This window comes from Argiope bruennichi, chromosome 6 (genome assembly GCF_947563725.1).
Source record: "Argiope bruennichi chromosome 6, qqArgBrue1.1, whole genome shotgun sequence".
Classification (NCBI taxonomy): domain Eukaryota; kingdom Metazoa; phylum Arthropoda; class Arachnida; order Araneae; family Araneidae; genus Argiope; species Argiope bruennichi.
Window position 1 is genome coordinate 52,552,498 of NC_079156.1, and position 23,535 is coordinate 52,576,032.

General features: G+C 28.5%; 1 protein-coding gene across 2 annotated transcripts in view; it reads left to right on the forward strand.

Moving 5' to 3' along the window:
- Positions 1 to 23,535, forward strand: part of LOC129972200 (thyrotropin-releasing hormone receptor-like) — a 245,738-nt gene that overhangs the window by 139,750 nt on the left and 82,453 nt on the right. The window lies entirely within an intron of this gene.

Sequence of the window (23,535 nt, forward strand, 5' to 3'; positions counted from 1 at the left end):
ATATAAAATGCTTGTATTTGAAAATTTATTTCAACGTTTTTTTTATAAATAATTTGATCTTGGATATTAAATATTGACAAATGTGGGTATTATAAACTCAAAATTGCATATCCCTGATGTGTTATTATAGATTAAAATAAAACTTGTAACATTTCTGGTTTATAATTCATTATATATTGTAAATTATTTGAACCTATTTCATTTTCAAATACAAACACTCCGGTTGTTTAAATGTTTTCCCCCTGAACGTTTTACAGCAATCATTTTAGAGTGGTTTTTGTGTAACCTTTTGTAGATAAACAGAAACCACTTCAAAACTTTCTTTCTTTTTTTTTTGTTTAAAACTTTGTTGAAATATATCATAAAATGAGAACTATGTATCAATTCTACTGTGAAAATTTATTTTTCCTTTGCTTTGAAAGAAGGTAAATCATATTATCTATATTCGAAAAATATGTACCGGTACATTGCAACTATATATACACATTGCAACAAGTTTCTTAATTATTCCTCCATATTTTGTGAATTCTATTGTGAAAATTTATTTTTCGTTTACTTTGAAAGAATGCAAATCATATTATCTATATTCGAAAAATATGTACAGGTACATTGCAACTATGTATACACATTGCAACAAGTTTCTTAATTATTCCTCCATATTTTGCCAATTCTATTGTGAAAATTTATTTTTCGTTTACTTTGAAAAAATGCAAATCATATTATCTATATTCGAAAAATATGTACATGTACATTGCAACTATGTATACACATTGCTACAAGTTTCTTAATTGCTCCTCTATATTTTGCCAGTTTGTAATTACCTAATTATAAAGGGCGATAATGATGATGAACGAAGGACCCAGATAAATGAGCAGTAAAGATGATGACTTCTTTGCTCTAGTTTTTCTAAGTAGAGCTTAAATTTATCGTTGTATAATCATTATTTTTTTTATATTCTTTCCCTTTAAAATTATTTGTGAATTTTCTTATGCCATAAAAATTACCATTAAATGTTGCCAACAGAAAAGGAATTATTTCCGTTAACAATAAAAATTTTGATTATATTCGGCCATATACATAAACATCAAAAATATTTTGAATTTGGAGAATATTCTTAATAATTCTTTATTTTTAGAAAATAAGAAAGTGAAAAAACGTTTAGAGAATGGTAAAAAAAAGAGTGCCAAAAACATAAATATGGCGTTTTTGCTGTTTCTAAATCTGCATTTTTTTAAAACTTTTTAAATTCACTTGAAAGTAGTTAAGCAACTTTTGATGTAATCACACAAGAAACGAATTATTTTTAAATTACTCTTCATCGAAGTAAGTGAAATTAACCTACAAAAAACATTTTTAGGAGGAAACAACGCTTCACAAATGATTTTCCTGGGAAAAAATGGGGGGAAGCACTTTACTTATTATATCACAATTCAATGAAAGGATGGAAAAGTTTTAATGCGCAAAGTGCTGTTAAGGAAAATTCAGGAAATATTGGAAATTTACTCATTTTATTTTCAGTTTTGGAAAAAATTTTTCAGCTAAATTTGTGGCACATTTTATGGAAACACATTCAGTATTCTTTTTGAATTTAATGACTGTTTTTGAAATAAACATTACTTTTTTTAAGAATGTATTCCAGTTAAATTTAAGAACATATTTTTTTATTTAAAATTATTGAAAGAAAAATGTATAAAAGAACATGATTTCATGCAAATATGTTCTTAGTTTATTCTCATATTTTGAATTCTGAAAGTAACAGGTTTTTAAGAAGATGAAATATTAAATAACTTTCTTATTACTCAGTTTCTTTATTGTAATTGAACAGTTAAAAGCGGTTTATATATTATAAAAATATCGATATGTTATAAAAATATATCGATCGACAATAATATCACACGCAATAAAAATGATCAGATCTGGATTTCCCAAATTTTAACTTTGTACCTACAAATTATAAAAAACTAATTCATTTTTAAAAAAATTAATTCTGTTGATTAGACAATGATTTCTGTTACATCTTAGAGAAAAGTGAGCAAACGGATGGTTTTGAGCAGACGATAGATTCATCTGTTTTTGTTATCATAATTTGAAAAAATTATGATAACAAAATTGAGTAATAAAATAATGAAGACATAATAAGAAAGAAACTTTATTTGTCGCTTGTTCAAACTAAAATAATTAAAATTTGTAATATTTTTGCCATTATATTCACTCTGTACAGAACGATAATGCACAAAAAGTAGAAGAATGTCGTGCAATTTCTAGAATTATCTTTTACATGATGAGAATGAAAGTAAAATCTGAAAAATTCTTCAAACTTTTTTGGAAAGGGAAGGTTTCTGAAAAAGCTTGTAAAAATAAAAATTTAAATAAACTCTTTAGTTACTATAATTTAAATGGAATGTCATACCATAAATACGCCTAGTACGAAAGCATGCAATCTCTTTCTTCGCAAATTAAATAAAAGTGAATTTAACTAAAATTAAATGAATAGATTTTAACAAATTGACTATGTTAAGAGTGAAATACATCTACTACCCTCTGGTTCGGTTTTAAAAAGTTTTGCAATTTTTATCGCTTTTTAATCATCATATTGAAGAAAACTTTCTTTATTTTTTCTCACCAAATTACATCCATGGTATTTAATTATAATTGAATACAAATTTGACTTCCCATTATTAGTAAAAATAAAATATTGCGTAGATATGTCTATTCTGTTATTATTTCATGGTAGTCTCTTTTTAAAGTCATAAATAATAATGAAATATTTGCTCATTGCATGATTTTCTACAAGTACTGATAAGGAGTTGTCTGATGATGGTATAAGGGATACTGATACAAACATTTACTAAAAAATGCTTCAAAATTTACTCTTTTATAATCGGATATAAACAGATTGTATCTTTAATTGCAAATTTAAAATATCAGTTGCATATCTTCACTTGACTTTATGGTATATATTTCATAAATAAAAATTGTATAAAGTCTTAAATTATTTACTTATTATTATCTAGTACTGAATTAAGAAAACGAAATTTAATTATAATCTTTGCTAACATATTAAAAAAATTAATTCTGGTTATAAAAGTTTTATTTTATTTCTATGCTGACTATACTGTTATCGAGTGCAAAGTAAAAAAAAAAAAAAAAGACAACTCTTAAAATTTCTTGCATAATATGAAGACATAACAGACCTAACCATTTTCTAATAAAAACAATTCAGAACTAAGATTAGATAAGAATAAGACAAAATATTTTATAGAGGAATATCGTATCAAGGGACGCCACCAGTAGCGACGTGTTAAATTGACTAATGAAGAGGAATGTATGAATACAGAAAAGTCCTATTCCACAGCATTTTGTTGCCTGTCAAGATTGATATATTCGTTGGGAAACGTGAATTCTTTCATTCACTTTCCCTACAACCGCTTGAAGAGTTAAATCAAAAAATAAAAGACTGCCGGACAGTTTGGAAAGTAAAATGGGGGCAGAAATATTTTCCCCGAGTTTTCACTTTTTTCCTGTGAAAGAAAATGTTTCCGGTGGTGTTTTGTTTTGCTGGTTTTGTTACCTGTTTCCTCAATCATCTAGGAAGACGAAGGTTCTTTTTTTATCGTATCTGCTGATGTTGTTTTTGGTTTGAATGCAACAGTTAAAGGTATGAGTAAAGAGAGACATCGAGTTTGCTTTTATTCTTTTCTCTGGAGTTGAAGAATTCTAAAAAGAGTACAGCTGAAGTAGATTGATCCTCAGTTATGCTAAGTTTTCATAAGGTATAAATGTCTTCTAATTCTGGGAGTAGTTTTGTCCTGCTCTGTATATTTGCGATCTTCATGAAAAATATGTAAAGAAAGAAAATAATTTATATAGAAATAAGCATAAAGAATAAGGCAACATTGGATTTTATGTCAAATATTTTTTTAATAAATGAAAATCCTGAATTTTTTAATTTTAAATTGCATTTGTTTGCAGTTTTATTGATTGCGATTTAAACATATTATCATTTGAGAACATGATGTTGTTTTGGTTAGCGGCTTTTGAAGCTCGAAATCGCGTAGGTAATGAATAAAGCATAAATGGCAATTTTCATCATCATCTTTTAATCGCATATTAATTTTACCTGCTTTTACAAATGTTGCATTATTATTACGTATGTTTCTTTCACGGCAGATGCGTTTTTAAAAGATTGACCTATTACTAGGACATCATAGCTGTTATTTCATCTCAAAATCCGTCGAGCTCCAAAACTTTGTTTGCCAACTAGAACAATTCGAAATGAAAGTTTAAAAAATCGTCATTATGTGTGTGTGTGTGTGTGTGTGTGTGTGTGCGTGCGTGCGTGCGTGCGCGTGCTTGCAGTGACTTTGTATTTTTTTATTTCGTTTTATTCTCTCCCGGGAGACAGGCATGATTTATTTACAAGAAGGCGCAGCGCGACACAAAAGCAGAAGTAAAGAAGGGAGGGAACAAATGATCACTAATCTTATATAACATGGTACTTCCGGCCACGTGTCGATTGAATACATGTGTTGACCTTTGACAAGGGCAACGGAGAGATCATTTTCACTTGATACGTAGAATTGATTGCACACTAATTTTTACACAGCTTCATGCGTGGAATAGTATCAGGAAATAAGAGAATATTTTACTATGGGCTAAATTAAGATGAAGTTTTGGAAATTAATTTCGTTAAATTAAGAGTTTAAAATATCATTAGAGAGAGAGAGAGAGAGATCGATAGAAAAGTCTCGTGATTGTTTCAAACCGGTTTAAAATTAGTTAATGACTTAAATTAATTAAGATATATAATGACTTAAAATAATAATGTTCTCACACGATAATTTGAAATTTGCAATCGCAGATTTCATTTTTTATTTATTTTTATTTTATCTTAAATGAATTGTACAAAGCGAAAGTATAATAATCGTCTGCAAATTCGAGCTCGAGATTTTGTTGAATCCATCCCCATGTATTTGAATTATGTGAATATCACATATATAGATTTCTAATAAAAATTTGAATCAAAAATACTAAAAGGAAGTCTGCCTGTCTGATAGACTGCAAATGAACACAATAATTCAAATACACAAACAACTACATAACTGAAATGCAATGCGCCTATTTATTATCAAAATTATAGATGGGTGTCAAATGATGAAGACGGAATTCAGAAAAGAGTTTAGCATCTGTTGGTCCTTGTATTTGCATACGTGTAAACATAATAACTGAAAAACGGAATGACTTTGAGAAATGATATTTAGTGTGTGATGTGCGCAACTAAAATTAAAGTTCTGTTCAAAATTTTTATTTCAATTTGGAAGGAAAAAAGGCACCCAAAATTTATATTATTGGTGTTCTTCAATATATTATAAGCACAGATTCATGTGCGAAATCCTGAAATTAAAAGTCTATACAGGTTTGACGTTCATAGCTTTGTCCCAAGTCTTTAATTTTTACTCGGAATGCATTAGATAAATCCTTTTTTTAGAATAAGCCGGAAAGTTTCTAGGAGACCATTCCTGTTTTTTTTTTTTTTTTTTTTTTTTTAGTTGTTACAATAAAATAAAATCTGAATGAAATTTACGACACTCCAAATGTTTAACTACGATTTAGATCACAATGTAATATATTGTATTTTTAATTTATTATCCATTTTTTCAGCACTTTTCAATTTTCTGTACTAAGGTGTTTCTTTATCACAGTTTTAAAAAATGAAATATAAATTTTTAAAAAAAACTACCAATTTTTTTTAAAAGAGAAAGTGTGTAAAAGTGGCTAAAGCTTTATTTTTAAAGATGATTTCCTTATTGAAAAGAAAGATGTGAATCATCGGTAATTCCTACCGATAAAAAAAGGTTAACCCCAAAGTAAGATTAGAATTTGTTCTTATCTTAGTCACTTGCTTATAGAGTCGACCACTTTGGTTAGTTGCTGATGCAAATGTGGTTTCATGATTTTTTTCTTAAATATTTTGAATATTCATTTGTGAAAATTCGACTTTCAATTTAGTTCTTTAAATTCATTTCACCAGTTCTCGAGATTATTATTTCATGACAAGTATTAAGTTGTTCAGCACCAGATCGAAACAGAAAAGTGTATTTTTGAGATAAAGTAAGAAAAAAAATGCGATCTATCTTTAACATAACAAATAGCTATATTATTTTTTTATAATAGGCTTATTCAATATTATCGCTAGTATAGTCGGAACATAATATTTATAATGTGTTTGAATCAGTTATTGAGGTCTGTGAGATGACATTGCTCAGTCCTCAGGAACCACGTAAATATTTTAATTTGAATCAAATAGTCTTTTTGAAAATCTTTAATAAGAAACTATAGATTCTATATTAGCATAATAATTATAATTAATTTATTTATTATTAATAGATGTCAAACATGAAACTAAAATAAACATCTTTAAAAACTAAAAATACAAAGTTAAAATAATGATGTAATGAAATAATAAAAATACAAAGTGAAAATACTAATATAATAAAATAATAAAAATATAGAGTTCCAAAAAAATTTTTTTTGTATGAATATGAGCTGCATTGATAATTGACTCGTTGCCAGTCAGTGAATAGAAATTCCTAATCGGATTATAGAAAAGAAGAAAAAAAATTAGTCCACGAGGGCAAATACATATGATGCCGTTTCTTGGTAATACAGGCAATAACCGAAAACTCCTACGAAACTGAATAACACTCACTAAAATCCGATATAATAATAATAATAAAAGTTAGACAAGACAAAATATTTCCCATAAATCAATTCTCCAGACGACGTCATCATTTGTACCATATTAAGTTGATTAATGAAGAGGAATGTATGCTAGCAAGAAGCATCATTCCACCACATTTTGTTGCCATTCGAGATTTATTTATTCCCATGGAAACATATATTTCCTTACCACTTTGCTTGTGGACTTCACTCGTTTGAAGAGGCATCTGAGAAACTAAAAGACATCTCGACATTCTAGAAAAGAAAATAATGGACCCATATTTTTTTTTCTTTTTCGTATTTTCACCTTTTCCTGTTAAAAGAAATATTTCGCGTACATTTGTTTTTGTTTGTTACCTGTTTCCTCAATCATCTTTTAGGACTTTGGATGTGTTTTTATTTACTGATTTTTTTTGTCTGCTTCAGGGATTATTATATTTGGGAGTGCAAAAGTTCATGGTATGGGTAAAAAAGGCATATAGTAGATTTGGTTTTTATGTTTGTCTTAGAAATTGAAGAATTCGCGGAATAGAAGGAAAACTGCTGTGTATATTCTAGGTTTTTTTTTCAATGTTATTTATTTTTATGAATATTTTCTATCAAATTTTTTTCATTTGAATTATGATTATAAATTATCATATTATAATATAATTTCAATCAACCCAATATGTATTTGAATTTTTAATTATGAGAATTCTGAAATTTTGAATTTATTTTTGCTATATTAGCATTCCACTTTGAAGGAATAAGAGTGCAATTTCAGGACGTATTTTTAAATTTTACACCGCGGTCATATAATAAAGATCTAATCTGAATCGCTTTTATATAATGTTCTTTAACACATTGAATAACGGGTGGAGGTTTGACTCAGTAATTCATATTTAATGTGTAGACTGATTTTTAAAGTAATCAGATTTTGAACCTGAGATCCTTAGATCCTTAAATCGAAATCTATGACCGAGTCATCTCGGCCTCACCATTGAGAAGCAGACATATTTCCATGTTATTTCTCAGATAAATCATAGTTTTTATGCATAAAATTCAAATTTTAAATGCCATAGGTATATGATAGAACTTAATATTTATTAAAAACAGCTCTATGCCAGCTTATTTGAAAAATCAACTAAACTAACATAATTTCAATTAAAATAACACACATTAAAAATTGTTTAATTTTCTTTCTCATTTTCATAATTTAATTTTTTTTCCATCAGCAGTGTTTCATTTTTTAAAAAATTATTTTTATCTTTTGCTCATATGTTGAAAAACATCCGAAAATTGGGTTCATATTGTGTGATCCTTGGTTTTTCTTTTATCTTATACTTCTCTCATTTTAAGTATCTTAATTTTTTTTTATCTTAATTTAAAAAATTCGCAAGATATTTAGAATCGATGCTATTTTTACAACCATAAAAAAAAACGTTTTAATGATAAAAAAAGGTTTGTTTTAATATTTAAGGACAAGGATTTAATATTTAATAAGGATGAGACAAGAATGCATTGAATTTATTTCTAATGCTGTGAGAAAAAATTGATTCCTCAAATTATCTGTCACGTTCATCCAGTTGTACGGATGAAATTGTCACAGATCCAATGCCATCATTAGTTTAGGTGAGTTATTTTTCTTGCATTTACTATTTAAACATATTGATGTTATCCGCGATCAAATGTTGGTATAGAAGACATGCATGGATTATATCTAAGACAGGCCAACTTGAAAATACGGAAAAGGCTGTAAGGAGTTTCACGTTAGAATAACTTTGTTCTTGTTTCTACAGGCCTTAGGATCACTCTCTTTTAGATATCACTAATAATCAGCAGCTCATTCTTTTAAAGGGCTATAGACTTTAAAATAAGCAAAAAAAAGTTTTTTTGATTGTTTTATTACCAAACTTTTCTTGTTTGATATTTTTACTTATATCAAATTATGCATTAAAAATGTATTATTCAATAAAATGAATATTTGAAGATCTGAAAAGAATAAATTATATATTGAAGGACTTCTTCTCAAAATGATGTTCCAAGTAGATTTAAATATTTTTCAAATGCTCCAAGAGTCTTAATGTTTGAAGCCCTTACTTAAAATTACAAGGAAAATTTTGATTGAATATTAAAAGAAAACGATTTAAGCAACTTATATTTCGAGTTATTTTAGTTAGGTAGAAATCACTTTTGGTTCAGCAAAGCAAAAAGAAATATCTTATGAAATTTCAGTTCATATGCCTAAAAATATTTTTAAAATTAATTTTTAATTCGAATTACAAAACCATACTTAGCTTTATACGAAATAAATCTTTATAGCATAATAAGGAAAAAATAACAGAAAAAATTAATGTTAAATCATCTGGAATATTGTAAATTCATTGAAAATTTTATATTAAAATTTCAAAAAAAAATGTATTTATTTTTAAGGAGTGTTTTAAAGATATTTGAAGTATTTATATTTAAATGCATATGCATAAAAAAGTTTTATCTTAAAGAATAATTCGTAAAAATACCTATTAAAGTCCGCCATCTTCTTAAGTGTGGGTATGCTAATTGAATTATCTGACGTTCGAGTTGAAAAAAAAAAGTTTCAAATGGATTAAGTTTTTTTGCATATTATATTTAAAGCCAGATTTTTTAAGGCAGAAGATGTTTAAAGATATTTTTAATTAAAAATTAATCAGAAGATTTAACATTTCTAATTTTTTTTATCTACGTATTATGCAAACAGAAAGTATTAAAATCATCCAACTCGGAATTCTGGTGAATCTGTACATTTGGGATTTCCCTAAATCCGAAAAATACATTTTTGGAATTATATCTGTCTGTCTGTGAACACAATATATCAAAATCACTTTGTCACAAATGTATAAAATTTGCATGGCCTTTCACCACATTTGCAGCCTTTTACCAAATTCTGGACCCAATCCTCTCAGAAAAATTCAGTCTGTCTAGCTGCAGGACTAAAAATGAATACAATAAATACAAAATGGAGACAGCTAGATAGATAAAATTTGGTTCGTAGGTTTAGCATATAAAATGTTGACTCGCCAGTCTAATTTGGAGCCAAATCTATCCAGGGATTGACTATATGTCGATTTTTGTTTTCACAAACACATAAATGGCATATTCCAAAAATAAAATGACTTAAAATTATGAAATCTGTTACATAATTTTGTGACTATTGTAGTTCTGGGTCATTTCGGTTACAATCTGGGTCATTTTGTTCACAATCAGTCAGAAAAAAAAGCAGTAAAAATACACATTTGTGGTTCTGATGTTTGTGTAATAACTGAATTTCAGTGATTATCGGCTAAAAAAAATCGCCAAATATCGCGAACTGATAGGCTTTTCAATAACTTTTCTTCGCCAACGGCACGTAATTAATAATATATAAGTATATATATTAATGAATATACAAAAAAGTATACTATTTTACTCCTTTAGAAATAATTAAGTCTTTTGCCCCTAACTTTTCTTTTTGAAAATTAAAATACGTTTTAAGTACAATTTATAGCCCTTTTTTACTGTTTGAACCATCGGTTATATTTTCTCGCATATTGCAAAGATATTAAAAATGCATTATCTCTCGCTGCTATATCATAAATAAGAAACTACTTTAAGAATAAAATGAAAATAAACACATTAAACTTATTTTAAATAATGGTCATAATAGGAAATAGGAAAGTTTGATTCCTTTATTTTTTTTCTTTTATTCTTTCGATATCTTTTGATTGATTGGATGTTGTGGCCAGCCAGAGAAAAATCAAAGTGAATAAAATGAAACATTTAAAGAAATTTGCTTATAATTTAATTAAATTTTTATATTTTATGAATTTATTTTCCTTCTTTTACAATACTTCATTATTATTAGATTTAAAATTTCGCAAAAGTAATTGGTTTAGCATTACTTCTGTCATTAACTTGCTGAGAAATATGAATTTTATTTTATAAATTGCCAAAAAAAAAAATGGGTTTTCCAAACTTTTTTTTTACACCGGGAGATTAATTAAAATCCTCCTTCATAATGGAATTTGACTGCAATTGAATAATCTTTAAAAAAAATGTGAAAAATAAATTTATGCATCTTTCACAAAATAATCAAATTACAGACTAAATACAATGATTTATCAAAAAATATTTAAGTTATAAATGCATTTAATAATGAGAAATTTATTCAAAAGGATGGTAAGTTTCAAGAAATATTGCTTTACAGTAAATTCTCCTATCATTTCACACATCACATGCCATAACAGATCCAAAATTTATACAATGTATACAATACATATCCTAAATCTCAATCCAAAACACAAATCCACACCCATAATATCTTTTCAGAAATTAACCAATCGGAATCTGAGTAAAACTTGTATAACTGATACAAGGCCATTGTGACGCGTTTCCATTTGAATAAGTCATTTGTCCACAACATTTCATCTCTGTGCAGGCCGGAAGGTCATTTGGGAGGCGCAATCCCAGGGGTTGAGGCGCCGTCCCATAAGAGAAACCAGCCCCAAGAGATAAGCCTGTCAAATCCTTTACAGCAAACGGCTTTGCAGTAGGCTACGGAATGGTTAGCCGGTAATAAATTCCCCTCATAGTTAATCATCCGACTCGGGCAGGACTTGTCTCATGTATCAAAAGGCGAACTGTTCTATTGTAGAATTAAAATCAGTTTTTCATAAAGAGTTTAGTGCTTTAAAAATTCTGATATTCTGTTTTTTTAGTATTGGTTATAAAATTATTTTAATTCAAAATAAAAAATAAAAATGTTTTTATATTTTTTGGAAATTGTTTGTTGAATATGTTTATGTGAGGGTATTATGTTTTTGAAATTAATATAAATTTCTAAATTTTCAAAGCAATTCATCATTATAGAGTTCGTTTTACTTTTTCGAATATGTTGAATAGAGAAAGTATAGTAATCGTTTAAAATATTCGAACTCAAGATTTAGACGAACATACGCATTTCAGACTTCCCAGAGTTCTAAAAACACATTTTTGGAAAATGTCCGTCCGTCTGTCTGTAATAATGATAAACTCAAAAACACTTTGTACTAGACGGTTGGAATTTGGTATACAGTCATTACACCAAATTTGCAGCTTTCTATCAAAATTTGAGCAAAATACGTTTCGAGGAAGTCTGTCTGTCCGTCCGGCTGTTCGAATATAAGTTAACACGGTAACTACAAAACGAAGAGATCTAGATAGATAAAATTCGGTACACTGATTTAACACCTATATTGTAAACACCTGTCAAATTTTGAGGCGTATCCAACAAAGAGTTGTTTGTCTGGAGGTCTGTACTTTTAGAAACCGGTAAACGCGATAATTCAAAAACGCAGTGACGTAAATATATAAAATTCTGTATGGGAATTTATGACTACCAGTGCAGTTTTGGGTCAAATATTTGTTTCAGTTGGTTGAAAAAATGTATGTAAAGCATAAATTCGATTTTCGGTTAATGTTAATGTCTGGGATTAATCGCCAAAAGAACTCGCCAAGGATGACGCGATAGATTCGATAACAATGCTAAATTCACGCCAAAACTGAATATTTCGTAACTATTGTACGCCAATGCCATACAAGATGTTTTTTGGCATGACAGGTTTAATTGAGAGTGTGCTAGAAAGTTTTGGGATATCACTTCTGATGATCTTTAATTGTTACTATTTTGGAAAATATTATCTTAAAATTAATATAAATAAAATATAAGAGTAGTCATTTTTTGATTTATTTTATAATGAAGAAAAATTGTTTCAATGCATGAAAAAAAAATGTGAAAAATTTTAGGTATGATGGTAACAATTTTAAATGCTAGGCTGCTTTTAATTACTTTCGTACATTTTTCAAATTAAACACTAATTTGCAACTTTCTAACCTGCTTTACCAGAACCAATAGCAGAAAAGTATTTTTATTTCTATTTAGAATAAGAATTTTATTTTTCATTTTTAACTTATTTATATATATATTAACTAATTTCATTTGCATCGAATAATTTTTCTTTGATAAAATTTTCTTTTGTATAAAATTATTCTCTTGATAAAATATGTGCACTTAGTTTTTAATGAATTCTAAAAATAAAAATAAATTCGAAAAAAAAAGTCACATAAGCCCCGAAAACAGTCATTAAATCTGAAATGAAACATATTTAATATATTTCGTTAAAAAAATGCATAGATTTCATTTGTAAACAACGTGCCCAATATTGGAAAAGACAAAGAGAAAATTTAAATATAAATTAGTTTTTATTATTTCTATCCAAATTATTTTTTCCCCTCTTATTCATCTGTAACAAAATAGAGCTCCCCATTTTATTAAACTTTTATTTGTGAATATAATGCATTATTTATTAAAAAATTACTTTTTGCTAAATAATGATTCCATTATCATGGTAATGGTTAATTCAAAATAGTTTTAACTGTTAGTTTGAGTTTCTTATAAACATTGGAACTGGCTACTGGAGATATTAATATGTAAAGTAAAAGGAAATAATTATCTTCTCTTAAACATTTTTTTTTATTTCACAGTTCTAATTAGTTTTGACGTTACTATTATTCTTAAGAATAAAGAATTTTTTAAGAATGTTTTTTTAAATTCGATAAATATTGTTAATGAGGCTGAAATTCCATTGGTTTTTGTTGCCAATATTAGAAATGAAACTTCTGAAAGATTTAGTTTTTACGAACAACAACTTGGTGAAATCTATTAAAAAACATAAGCTTAGAAAATATCATTATATTGTTACAAAATTATTTTTCTACTGCAAATACCGGCAGTAAATCGTAATGACGCAGCGCATTTAATCTCTAATAGTTCATTAGTTCAGCAGCTTTCTTGCTGTCTAATTCTCCAAGACCTCTACGTGTCGGCGACTCCGACTCCTCTCACACACACACACAACTTTTGACGATCCACACGACTTCTTCCGATACACACGACACGACGACTTCCGATATCCACACAACAACTTCCACGTAGCTTCTGAGTGCCCGTCTTTTATAGTTCCGGGAGGCGGGGCTAGAGTCTTCAGACCAATCAGGGCGTACCTGGCTGTATCTCGGGTCTCAGTGGATGGATCGTGAAAGTTCTCGAACTTTCTGGTATTATCCATTTAGTCGCCAAACTCGCCAAATTTATCGCCAAGCCGCCAAATGCTCGCCAAGTCTGTCGCCAAGCTCTAAGTTCATTGATCTCAGCACGTACAGGACCGATCGTACAACGGTCTTTCTTACGATGACTCTATTCGTGCCGGGTAGCAATATTATAGGTTTGTAACAATATACTCCTTAAAATTTCAAAAAAGTTCGCTATTAATCCAAAATGTCACTCAAATTAAAAATGAACTTTCCAACACTATTTTGCTAAAATGTTGGCAAATAAAACACTAAATGGAGAAAGAATTTGCTTTATGAAAAGAGAACTATTAAACTATTTATCGTTTAATACGAATGAAATTCAATTCTTGTGACGAGATATATGTCAAATGTATTGCAACGATTAATTTGGATTCTCATTGCACATTTCATGCAACAAAAGGATTTGCTTATGCTAATAATATAGGCTTTTCAGTCTAAAATGATACTAAAATACCGAACAGCACGCGCAAGTGAGCTATAGTGCAAGTGAGTTTAAGCTATTTGGAATTTGAAATAAATATATATTTTTTAAAATTTGTATTATGTTGCAACTAAATTACTCGTACTTGCGTTGTCGCTTTGCTATATGATATTGCGAATGTTATAAATTTATCTTAAATACTATCTATTAATTTTCTTTGAGTACTTTAAATCAAACGAAAACAATTCAATTTTCATAAAGTTTTATTATAAAAATATGAATTTTCACTCATATAAACGCCTTTCTATTTTAAAATAATGCATATGATATAAGCTAATAAATTGTTAATAATTTAAATGTTGTTAGGAATTTAATAACATTATTAATTATTGTTTTTATCATGTTTGTTCTTTATGAAGTCTAATAAATTTATTTCTGTTAAATGCGCATTTAACCTCATAACATTTACTTAAAAATATATGTAATATAGGCTTAGATATAATTAAGCATATGTTGGGTAAGTAAGCTTACGGATAACTAAGACTATGTAACTTTCCTTATTACAATAATAGTTGAACTTCATACATTGCCATGAAATGTACAATATACACAGGTCATTTCCAAATCCCAAACCATAATACCCAACTACCCCCTAGTCGTCCTCCACAAATTGACCAAACGTTAACTGAACAAAGACCGTTCTAACTCGTATAACTAGTAACTGGGCTGTCATGACGCGGTTTCCATTTGAATCAGTCATTTGTGAGTAACATTTCATCTTTAGATGTCTGTGCAGGCCGGAAAGTCATTTGGCAGTTACAGTTCCAGAGCTTTGCCACGCCGCGCTGCCCCATAAGGAGAACTAGCCCCGGGAGGAAAGCTCTGTCAAATCCTTTTCTGAAAACCCCCTTGGCAGTCATCGGCGAAATAGCTGCTAGTCAATAGATTATCCTCGTTCATGATTTAATCATCCGGTATGGATAGGATTTTATTGCGTATTAAACGGCGGAAAGTTCGTTCTGTTATGGAAGTGGAATTTGGGTTCATAAAGTAAGGGAGAAAATTGTTGAAATCGATTTATCATGAAACTGAGTCAGTCGCATTTAAGCTTAGAAATGTTTAGATTTTTCGCAGATTATCAGTTTATTTAGGTTGTATAAGATAATATTCAATACAAAAAAATTTCAATTTTTTTAATTAGATTTGTGAAATTGTTATTATATCTTTCTTTTTCTTCTGTTTCGTTGAACGATCCTTTTTTTATTTAGGTTTTAGCTAGATGTTAAACAATCTTTCTTTTTTATTAAAATCGAATCCCTCATCTTTTTTATTATACTAATACTTAATTTAGTCATATGTTTGTTAGCTAATTATGCACCATTTTCTGCTCGATTAATTTTACTGATTACTTTGTTTGAAAAGTTTTGAGATAAAATATGCATCTTTTAGGAATGTTATATAATAAAAATTACAGGTTTAAACTTTTAAGTATCCAGATTTCGAACGAAGAGAGAAGGGATCTGGAGTTTTGTATCTGATCCTTGATATTTGGATAAATGTCATATCCTGAATAAATGTCAGCTCCCTTGTTGGCAAATCTTAGTAGTTAAAGATTTTATCTTAAAAATTAGGTCAAATAGAAGATTGAAAGATTGGCTATAAAAATGGAGATTATAGCTTTTTTTATATAGGGATCAGCGACATACACCGGTAACTTAATTTGTATTTTTGAAATGGTAACTAATGATTACTTATAAGTCGCCATACCTGAGTTATAAAATCTCAGAAATGTAATATTTTTAAACAGATGAAATAGTAAAACTATATTTGATGAGAAATCAGTGGTTAAAAAAAAGGATATCATAAAAAATAAAAATGTAAAGTAATGCCTTTAAATCATTTCATGTCAATATTTGCTATAATTTTAAAAAAAAATTCATTGCTGTTAATTTTTTCAGAATTTTAATGAAACTAACTAAATAAACTAACTTTAACTAAAATTATTAATTTAAAAACATAATTGTTAACTGCTGTGCAGTCAGTCCTAAATGATATAGTGTGGCCTCAATTCTAACTTTTCCAAAGAATTTTATTTTACTTCATAAAGAACTAAAATATAAAGAAATGTAAATTAAGCTTATATTTTAATGATTATCGAATTCTAACAATATTAAAAACAATTACAATATAAGTATTATTATAATGTTGGAATATCTGTTATATATATTTAAGATATCTGATAAACTATAGAATTAATTAACCCTCCAGTGACAACCACCTGTTCGATTCCATAATTTTTATTTTCAAGAATGTGAAAGCTCATGAATTTGAGTTACGTCATCAAATGGTCGTTCGCCTGCCACTACCTTCCATTGTATTGTACATTCTATTATGGGATAATAACTTGACACAGTCTTTCAACCACAGCCTCTCTATCAATTCATACATTTTTACTAAACATGAATTCTCATGACTCGCAGATACATCAACAATTATCTCCTGCTCCTATTGCTTTTTATTTTTGAGAGATATCGCAAAATAAAACTGACAGAGACTGTAGCTTCAACAACTGAACATTTTTCTCCAATCGATTTCGCATTTTTACAAACATAGTCCGAATGTTCTGTGCAAGTAGAATTCAAAACAGAATTTTTTGTTGCGAGAAAATGTAGCTCATCAGATTTAGATAATATAACTAAATTAAGATCATGAAATAATGGACGAATAGCCAATTGCCGAATTCGATTAATTTACTTAAGTTAATAAACTTATTAACTTTATAAATTACCTTAATGAAATGATACTATAAAATTAGAATGACTATATTACCATTTTATAGAAATAAACAAAATTGTTTTAATTCATTAGTTATTTACTTAAAATGATAGTTTAAGTTACAATTGGCTTATAGTTTTTTCACGACTTCAAATACTTCCTAAACGACAAATACAGAAATAAGGTATTTTTATATCGGCACATAATAATTTAATTCAATTCATATTATGTAAGATAATTTATCACTTTTTGACACGCAATGTAATGTCTATTGTATCAAAATGTATGTGAACATTATATACAAATCACATATAATATTTTGATGTAACAGCTGGCGTTATATGGCATTTTGTTTTTGATCTGTTATTCGAGTTTCTCTGTTCCTAATACTAATAAGAATATAAAAACCAATATAGAGTGTATGTATTTTGTGTCAGTAACATTTTTTGGAGCACATATGACATAAGACATTTTGATATAATATTAATGATATATCTAAGCTTTCATAATACATTTAGTTACATGCTTGTATGACACAAGTCGAATACACGTAATGGTTTCATTTTGAAATCCATTGAACTTATTGCACAAAGAATAAAATAGTATGTCACAACACAAATAAGATTATCTCATTTGTAGTGTGACTTTGATGACACATGATTTTATTTTTAAATGTTGTGTAATAGTGTTTAAATGTAAATTTTGAAAAAAAAAAATTGTATTTCATCTGACAATGGGAGTATTACATTTTGCTATTAATTTTTTAAAAAAATACTTTTTTTGTTTTTAAATGGTACAATATTGCATATTGTTTCAATGATTGTCTAGAATAAATATTATGCAATCATTTTTGCAATTTATGAATTTTATTTTGTGTTATTAGATCCAATATAATCGAAATTCTTACTAAAGTACTTTATTTAATAATGCCTTTTTTTATTTAATTTTCTAAGTTGAAGTCTTTAAAATTCTCTAGATCTTAAAAGTTAATAATTACGGTTTATTGCTTTTAATGTCAATGAAATTTCCATCTGTTTCATATTAAATCAGGTTTAAGAGTTGGGTGAATTGAAATTTTTAATCTCATATCATGCTTAAAAGGCATAAACTACGAAACAATTGTTGTGAGAAAGAATTAATCGATATAGCTTCGTAAACTCCTCTTTACATATTCTATTCTTTATACAAATTTAACAAATCCTTATTAATTATCTTTCAAATAATTGGCGACTTAAATTCGCAGTGGCGTAAGTCACATTTTCTTTCTTTCCCCGGTTGTTAACGCATTGTAAAAGATATTGTATTATTCGAAATCAAAACTATTGTAATTATTATTTTTAAAGTCTATAATATCCAGTTTACATAATTATTGAATTTTAATCTGCTTATTAGTTAGAATCTTAAACTGAACTTTTTTAAATTGGAAAATTAACTTATGACACTTTAATTGTAAATTGCCCAATTAATGCTGTTTACAATCTCAATAGTAAAAGTGCATTAAGGATATTTATCAATTTCTTTCTCCAAATGAATAATCGGCTTTTGTTTATTACATGATAGTAATTTTAAATATTTATTATGCTTATATGATTGTTATTTGCAAAAATTTATTTATAATGTCTGATTATTTTTTAAAATTTAGTAAATGATTGAAATCATTAACTGTCTGTTATTTAACCTCATTTTCAGTTTGAATAAGAAGTTTCATTTTCATTTAGCTTTCTTACATTAAATGTTATTGCTAAATCTTTTAAATATTTATAGACGCGTTCTTATTTTTATTAATATATTTATAAAATTTGTTCTTAAATTTAACTTGTTTGATGTAATTAATAATTGATAACTGACTGATTACTCGTAATCTTACATTATGAATTGTTTTGTCCACTATCTTAATTCTTTTTTTAATGGTTTAATTTAGTACTCAGACTTTTGAAATGCTATTTTTTGAAGCGTTTTTGTTGTTACTTTTCAATAATCTCAGCATGGTTTTTGAAGGCAGCACATTTATTGGACATAGAAAACGAAAAGAACACAGGTATTGACAATTACGCACACAGCATCTTGTTCGCGGGAGGAATGGTGCCGGAACGAAGCGCCAGAAGCGGAGTCACACAGATATTCCTACGCGAGAAAAATAGTCCGCTCGCTTCATCCCAGCAGTTTTGTATTCATTCTTGCACATAGGTCTTCAGAGTTCTTGAAAATATATGATTCAATGGAAGTATTAGGACGCCACGACAGCATAGATAAAAACTATAGTTGATTTCTGTCATCACTAGACGCGGTGAAATCCTTTCCATAGTCAGGCGGTAATTTGACTCACACGATTACTATTTCTACCAGCCACCATACTGGAAGCTTTTTATCTCCATATCTGAGACGTCCCTTGGTGGGCCGCGGTATACAGAAGCAACAAATTTTAAACTTTTATTAAATATTGAAATTAAACTGTAAAAGAGAAAGGGTAATTTCTTATGATTGCCATTGTGTAATAAAAAAAATATATAAGCCATATTTTATAAAGTTATTTTAAAATTGTTGCTGTCATTCGTGTCGAAAAAAAAAATATAATAAATATGCTTTATTTATGTTTTTTATTTGTTTGCTGCGATTTCACTTAATAAAAAAAACTGAAATATAGTTCATTTTAATTTTTTGCATTTGAAAATCATCATCAGTAATAGTAAATCTGTACAATTATTATGAAGAAATAATTTTTTTAAAATGGCAAAATGGGTAACTTGACCATTGAGAGCATTACATGCACCGAACTTACGAGTATTTCAGAAACTTTTTTATTCTTTTAACCTTGATGACCTTTGCAAATAGGGATGTAGATATTCTTAAGCAATTGAAACTTTAAACCTCAAATAAGAATCACATCCTATCTATAGCTATTTGCAATATGCAGCAATTGTTGCACTAGTTATGGTGATTAAGTTTACTGTAGTGCAAAGTTTATCGAAAGAAATCAATGACTGAGCAAGACTAAATGGCATATAGAGGGAAAAATAGTTATATTAGTATCTTAGGCTTAATTTATTAACCTTAATCCTTAACCTTAGGTCGACTTTAGCCTTACCCAGCTGGTTACACTGATTAATTTGTATCATGGAATTAAATTTAATTGAATCTATTAGCCGCCCACGATTAGTAGTAAAATAATATCAATTTTATAATCATTTGCAGTTTATTAGCTGAGCTGGTAATAGCACAGGTGATTTTTAATCGTCTTGAAACATGCTAGGGCATTAGACTTAAAGTATCCTATTAGTCGCAAACGAAGCCATTCATCATCCGATTTAGTTGCGTTCGAACATGAAATACCAGTTTAACATATTGATTACAGTATCAGCCATATTTGAATGACATAACATTTTCTTATTCAGTGCAGAATTTGATGCAGTAGAACAAGCCTATGTTTAGTTTAAATCTCCTAGCATTAACATGTTGTTCACCGTGTGAATCTTTTGTGATTAACATTTACTATCCAATTAGATATTCTATTCTCTAATATAGTTAAAAGATAGCAAAGTAAGCATCTCATTATATAAGGTTCGAATCAAGGCATGAATCATGACGATAAAGGTGTTAATATCTGTTCTCAACCCCTCTGTCTTTCATCATCTTGTTAATGTATATTTTACTTGCTGTTTTGCAATTTTTTAAAAATGTATATAGAATCGGAGAAGACACAAGAACAACAAGTGAAAGCGATAGCTGTACCGATAGAAAGTGGGATCAAATACTAAGTTTAATTTCTTTTGTTGAAATTAAGACAGTATTAATTTCAATTAGTAGAAAACAAAAGCGGCTATGTGACAATCCGTACTCGAACATTAGGCAGGTGTAATTGAGAAATAAATTCTTACAACATTTTGAGGAAGTCATTCCAGAATTTATTGGAAAAATGAGGAAATTAAATGACTGCACACCGACATGATTTCAATGATAATTCATAAGTTCTTCAACCATTTGAGAGATTTATAGATGTCTTGGCAAATGTGGAAAAACAAGTAAAGCAACTACTGTCACATCTTTAATAATTGTCATCTGATAACTAGCCGGCGTCCTGGCATAGGGGTAGTGCGTCTTCCTCGTGATCTGGGTGTCCTGGGTTCGAATCCCGGTTCGGGCATGGTTGTTCTTCATCTGTTCTATCTGTGAGATGTGTGAATGCGCCCCCCTGTAAAAAGGGGTTGTGTAATTGAATGTGTGTGACAGTTTCATGAGCTAGAAGTCTGACTTCTGCCCTCGGGTGCTCAGGGGTCTTTACCCTCAGGAGCTACTGCACCCCCTTTCCGTGGTAGCACGGACACAACAACATCATCATCATCTGAAAATTATATTGAATCATCATTCCCACTTATGTTTTTCTCTTTGCATTTATTTATATACATTCAACTGAATGCCCTTTTGTTTTTTTGAACTTCATACAATTCCACACCAACTGAGGGATTTAAACATCATTTATCACGCATATCTCATTAGCACTTAGAAATGTTAACTGTGCTATCAGAAAGTTTCTAAGCCTTTCAAAAAGGATAAAACGGGTTAAAATGTTTACGATTTTTCCGCCATAACTTCTGAATAAATTATTTGCAAATATTTTTACTATATCATATTAGTATCGTGTAACATAAAGTATCAGTTCTCTTTGTTTGGAAAATATTTGAACTTATTTGCAAACATCGCATCTAAATAGTGATTTTAAAAGAATTTCGCAGTCAGAGGGTTAAGGGATGAAAGAGAATAAAAACGGATGAAAGATTTCCTTCAAGATGTCACAAGCATAGTTAAAAGGGAATAAAAGTTTGAGGATAAAGATTATTTTTCATTCCTTAACTTCTAAGCAATTGCAGTCATCTAAAACTTTCAATACCAAAGTTGTTCGTTCGGAAAGGAACAATAATTCACTTCTCACTAAATTGAAATATATTTCTACCTTAAACTATAAAGAAGTTAGAGTAGAAGTAAAATTTCACCCTCCTCCCTGCATTTCTACTTTTAATTTAAATGGCCCATTTACGAACTCAAACGAGACTTTCATCCTCTCTATAACGTATATCCTCGCTAGTTGAAAGTGAATCAAAATTGTTTTTTATGGCGTTCATGGTACAGCATAGGCAAAGTATTATTATACACACTTAGTAAAGAATCTATAATATTATTTCCCATCTGAATTAGCATAGCAAGGAAAAAAATTACAAATATTTTCATTGGATGTTGAATAGACTGCAGATCATTGACTTTAAAAATTTTGCCATTAACTTGACGATTTTCAGTAGAAATAAAAAATTTTTGAGAAAATACGCGAATGAAGCAATAACTTTATTAGGAGACGAGATCTAGAGATCCTTCTAGAAAATTCCACATCCTGTCTAGACTATTGAAACAGAGATTCTTAATAAGTTTATTTGACGAATGTTGGTTGGAGAGAGTTCTCTAATTACGTCCTATGCACTTGGCGTTGTCGTTGTCATTTAATAATGATATTCAGCTTGAATGTGAGTTGCTGATTTTTGAAATGGCTTAATTCTTTGTGTATGTTTCGGTTGTGTTCAGTGTGTTTTAGTAATATAAAACATCGTTCCATTAATATGAAAAATGATCCATTAACCAAGAATTCATTAAATTATCTTGCTAAACCTTTTTTTCTTTTCACCGTCGAAGCGTCAACGCCATAGCAATTCATTCTTTCAGATATTGAGCTATTTTAAAGAATTTTCTCAATCTAGCATGAAAGAATAAATGAAGTAAAATTTTTTTGAATCGACGAAACTATTCTTATCTATTTTATTTTCAGCTCTTATCATTTTTTCTTCCTTTAAAAAATAAAAACTACATAGAATTTTTTTACAAGTTACAACAATTGTACCCTATCTTTGAAGCACATTTTTGAAATGAAATTCAGCCTTTAGATTTGAAAAGCTTAGTGCGAAGTAATTCGAATTCTCGCCTTTCATCGCAATTTAAAAAACTTGACGGAAATCCATTGCGGTTAGATAAATAATAATTTTTTTTTCATTTTTTTTTGAGGATGAAAATGATGTTGGTTATTGAAAATCATTTATTTCAGATCATATTTATGTTAGGAACAACTGAAGTTGCTGTGCTATTCAATATGATTTTCTTTATTTGGTTTCTGTGATTCATTTACAATTTAGAAATCAAAGTATAATTTGAAATTGGTATTTTTACATGATTCTTCTGTTTTAAATTGCAATAGAAATTAATTCTGCATGAATTAAAATTATTAATAAGAAGATAGAAATTATGACGAATGTTGAATATTATATATATTCAGAAAGATCATATGAGTTTTTAAGTATTTTCTACCCTTTCAGATTTAATATAATTCAAACTTCAATTGTTTCCTTCGTTACTAACTTTCCTTATGATAAAATTAATGTTTTTGTTTTAGTACTTTACCTAATTGTTTTCTCTTTTGTAAATTTTCGGCCCCTGCATCCACAGAACTATTTTTTAAA